The sequence below is a fragment of the Megascapheus bottae genome, chromosome X (assembly GCF_031878675.1).
Source record: "Megascapheus bottae isolate mThoBot1 chromosome X, mThoBot2.hap1, whole genome shotgun sequence".
In the NCBI taxonomy this organism is placed as follows: domain Eukaryota; kingdom Metazoa; phylum Chordata; class Mammalia; order Rodentia; family Geomyidae; genus Megascapheus; species Megascapheus bottae.
In genome coordinates this window covers 102,122,710-102,127,861 of record NC_143547.1, presented here as the reverse complement: position 1 = coordinate 102,127,861, position 5,152 = coordinate 102,122,710, and positions in this window count along the sequence as shown.

Sequence of the window (5,152 nt, the reverse complement as noted above, 5' to 3'; positions counted from 1 at the left end):
ACGTGTATATTTTATATATACAGCCTCAAGGAGCTCATTTAATTTCTGGAGAACTATCCTAAAAAGATGTTGGACATCAGATTAAAAATTGAAGTGACAGTCTAGTGGTCAGTCTGACCTGTCTCAGGGTGCTAGAAGTGAGGATAGTTTTAAACTTACTGAAATACTGCATAATAATATACAAGCAATTGGGAATGTGTTTATATCTACTTCTCAGTGCGCAATCACATGACAGCAAAATCCTTTAGCCAAAAAATGCTTAGAGAACTACGCAGCTTGAGGTTACTCTGCCTTTCCTCAATAACCTCACATCCAGGATCTCTCTTCCCTTTTCCTGGACACAATAGAGTTTTTTTAAACACTAATAACTTCTGGGTGCCAGTGACTCATATTTGTAATCCCAGCTACTCATGAAGTTGTAGCCTAAAGATCACTGTTGGAAGCCAGCATGTTTAAAGAGTCTGTTAGACCCTTATCACCAACCAATTAATCTGCAAAAAGCTAGAACTGGGAATTGGCACTGTGGTTCAATTGGTAGAGTGCTAGCCTTGAGCTGAAGAGCTCAGCAACAGCGATCAGGCCCAGAGTTCAAGCCCCATGACCAACCAAAAAAAAAAAAGAAAGAGAAAAATAAAGACAACAACAAGACATTTTTGAGAAACAACAACAAAAATGCTGGCTACTGGGGGGTCATGATTATAATCCTACCTACTCAGGAGACTGAGATTTGAGGATTGCAGTTCAAAGCCAACCCAGGCACTAAAGAACATGAACATGAGACTCTTCTCTCCAGTTAATTACCAGAAAACCAGAAGTGATGCTGTGTGTCAATTGGTAGACTGTAGCCTTGAGCTTAAGAGCTCAGAGACAGTGCCTCGGCCCAGAGTTCAAGCCCTACAACCACCACCACCAACAACAAAATAATAAAAAAAATCTAGAATGGGAGCTGTAGCTCAAGTGGTGTAATGCAAATCTTAAGCAAAAAAGCTTGCGGTGAGGTGGGGGGTGCACAGGAGTTTGGCCTGATGGTGGATGCTTGCTTCGCATGCATGAGCCCTGTTTTCAATTCCTGGGGACCACATACATAGAAAAAGCCAGAAGCTGTGATGTGGCTCAAGTGATAGAACTCTAGACTTGCGAAAGCCCAAGGACAGTGCTCAGGCCCTGAGTTCAAGCCCAGAACTGGCAAAAAAGCTTAGGGGCACTGTCTAGGCCCTGAACTGAGTTCAAGCCTCATGAAAGGCACAAAACAAAATGAACACTCATGACTTTTGTCAATTACAAAATTTTTAAAAATGTTCATGATTCCCAAGTGATGGTCCCAAACAAAGGCCTTATTGCTATTTTATTTTTGAATTATCATGTATTTATAATATAAGAAGTTTCATTAAGGTAATTTCATAGATGCATATAGTGAATTTATTTAAATTGGTGTCTTTTGGGGGCATTTCCTATGCTAGTTACACCTTCTTCCAATTTATACATGTTTTATTTATACAGTATGCATTATTTTTGGCTCAAGAACTTGACTGTTTTGAGATAAAGGGTGCTGAAACTATTTAGCTCCATGGGTATAGAGGATTCACGACGTTGAATTATCCCTGTGCACAATTGCTGCACTTTGCGGCATTCATATTTCTTTTTTATGCATTCTAGCCATGCACAGTAGCTGTATTTGGACAAAAGGAGGAAGAAGCAATTGAGGCTGAAGTTCAGGTTTAATTCACTGCTCACGTCTTGTATGTTCAACAGGATTCTGTTTCACTGTTTCCCCCAAATGAGTAACCCAGAATATATGCATATTTCAAAGCTATTTGTTCCTATTGCTAGCTATAACTCCTGGCACTTTGCCCAGATTCCTTGTGTACATTGTGCCTGCTCACAGTGGCCTGGAGAATGGAATAGCTGAGTGCCAACTTGAGTATAGTCCATGGTTCTCTTGAAGTATTGATACATGGAGGATCTTTGATATCCCAGACCACCCTCATTTACTTATGTAACCCAAGGTGGCAAGGAAGGAATTTATTTACTAATCGATATGAAGGCTCTTGTTTGAACCCTTCATGCAACCAGGGTTACTTGGGACCACAAAAGCACCTTGGAGAATTTGTACTGTAGCAATGCCTGAAGAGGGAAATTCTAACCAGTTCATGTTTTTATTTACCAGTAGGTGAGTCAGACATCTGGAAAGATGATAAGTATCTTGGAACAGTTATTACCTCCCTGTCAAAAGTTTGACAGTTGAGTTGAGGTCTAATATCACTAACAACAAGAGTAAAATGTTGCAAGGTAATGGCTGATCCTGGAAGAAAGGAGTATCTGGGTCCCCAAGGCACTGCCTTGTATTTTCATTCTTTCGACTGGCCTTGCACCTCATAAATTTGTCAGTCATTTTAAATAAAATCTCTGTTCATATTGGGCAAAGCATTTCCAGAATTATATATGAACTATTTGACAAGCTGGTAAGACAATGAAGACTGGATTTCACATTGAAATAAGGCAAGAAAATGAGTTCTTAACTGATCATTTCTTTGGTACCTCTAATGCTGCATACCTATTAAAAAGCTAGTGTCACATTTCCTTCACATTGGAGAATTTAAGTTGAATCTTCTCATTTGTGTTGCCATCTGGTGTGCTACTAACAGTCTCAGAGAGTAAGAGGCCATCTGTTAATACTTTTTTCCAGGAAGCTTTTTATAGAGCAGTGAAGTGGCAACTCTCAAAAACACATTGTAATGACTTACATGATCTTGGGTAATATGTACAAGTTGAAGCTAGTATTTTATTTCTACATACAATATTTTCTACTATTGTGGAGAGTCAGAGGAATGAAGGAATTCAGTGTATTCACAAACACAAAATGTTTTCACCTTAACAATTATTGACCTGATAATGTTTCAAGTAAGTTTATAAACATATTATCCTACATACTGAAAAATAATATGATGGTTATGTTAGTGAATTACTGAGTATTGTCTTTTTATTTTTTATTATTTCTTATTAAAATTTATAGTTGGGGTAATGTATAGAGGGATTACAGTTACATTCTCCAGGTAGTAGGTACATTACTTCTCACAGATTGATACCCCTTCTCATGTTTTTGTCCCCATTTCCCTTCCCCACACCTCACAATCATCTTGTTTTCCTTCCTTCTCTTTCTTATTTCAAATAAACATATATACAATATACCAGGTAACAAAGTCAGATACAGTAACAATATGAGATTAGCCATAAGGACAAAAAAGAGAAGAGAAATAACATAGTACATTAAGAACAACTATCACACAAGATAAAGCTCTTGTTTCCATATCCTGGAGATCCTTTCATTTAGCCTCATCCTATATGACCTTATGTACCTAGGTTTTGAGCTATTGTAATCCCCAGCTGGGAGAGTCCTGGATGTGTACTAATTACTACAAATGAGGGAAACCATGGAGCCTATGTTCCTTTGGGTCTGCCTTACTTTACTTAATATATTTCCAAGCTGAGTATTGTCTTTCAACTACAACAAATGCTTTAGATGCATTGTTTTATTTCATTCTTACAATAAATATGAGAAGTATATGCTGAAATACAACTTACAGAGAAGAAAAAAATGATCATCTGGGCACTGATGTGTCATGCCTATAATCCTAGCTACTTCAGGAGGCTGAGATCTGAGGATTGAGGTTTCAAGCAAATCTGGGATGGAAAGCCCATGAGATTCTTATCTTCAAACAAATACTCAGAAAAAAAAAGCCACAAGTGGTGATGCGGCTTAAGTGGTAGACTGCTAGCATTGAGCAAAAGTAGACCAGGGACAGTGGCCAGGCCCATGGTTTAAGTCCCAGGAACAGCAAGAAATTTAAAAAAATGAATTGGTCAATAAGATTAGTAATTTGCTCATGACACAGAAGTAGTAAGAGCAAGCATTTTAACAGTTAACATTTTTTCCTGATTCCAAACCTTGCGCTACTCACTATGAGGTATTTGTTCTCACTGTCTTGTGAAACTATGAGCAGTTCACTTTTGTAACCAGCCAGATACCAGCAATGAGATTTTCTATTACTAAGCATAAATTTGATCAGGATAGCCAATGCTTTGAATTAATAATATGGATCACTCTGAGGTAAATTTTACTGTAGTTACAAATAATCTCCAAATCTCAATGGCTTAGCAGGAAAACCTATTAATTGTCTCTGCTCCAGGTAATCACTGCCCATCTCCAGTGCTTTTTACTCTTGAAGAAGAGTAAGGCCCACATCTTATTGACCTATGGACAGGTTTAGCCAACTTAACTTGGAAGATAAAAGTTATTTCTTCATACTTGTTGGGAGAAATTTTAATCCTAACCAAGCTGTTCCCTCAAAGACAGGATCCAAAATAGACATGGAACTATCTTATCATGACAGCAACTTATAGCACTGGATTGAAAGTCTCCTTTTCCTTGTACAGTTTTCAATGTAAGGTTATAATAATGTGACTGTGCTGTATGTTTGAATTGACTGTACTATAATGCATTTTCATTGTTTTGTCTGATGTTACCAATTGACCTGCATATATTGCTTCTTGTCCTTTCTAACCAGCATCTATCATATTTCCCCTTTCAGTCTACAGCCTATGAAACATACAAGGATACTACTATCCACAATTCATCCCAGTATCTTTTTCATCTACTTGACTTTATTCTAAGGGTGATTTACAATCATGTTGGATTTTATTTTTCTGTTAGTGTTCCAATTACTTTTAAAAACATTTACTCTTAGCATGGTTCCACCATATTGAAATGTATACTTTTTTTGTTGCATTTGAGGTAAGCCAGTGGTAGAGGTATTAATAATGGTAATTAATTTGGGTTGCGGATATTATTGGATACCAAACTCAGGAACTGGCTCTTGCTGGGGAACTATTTTATCTCTTGAGCCATTCTTTAGATCTTTTGATTTTAGGGTTTTTTTTTCCCTTTATTTTTCTGACAGGGTCTCAGTCTGTTATCCAAGCCAGCTTTAGGCTTAGATCCTCCTACCTCTTCCTCTTGAATAGTTGAAATTACAGAATAAGTCACCACCAAAGTCCTTGTATTTATGTTTTTACAGAAGGTTTACAAGCAAACTTGAAGAAAATTTGGACAAGGATATTGCTTAGGTATCTTTATGCACGAGTAGCTCTTTCA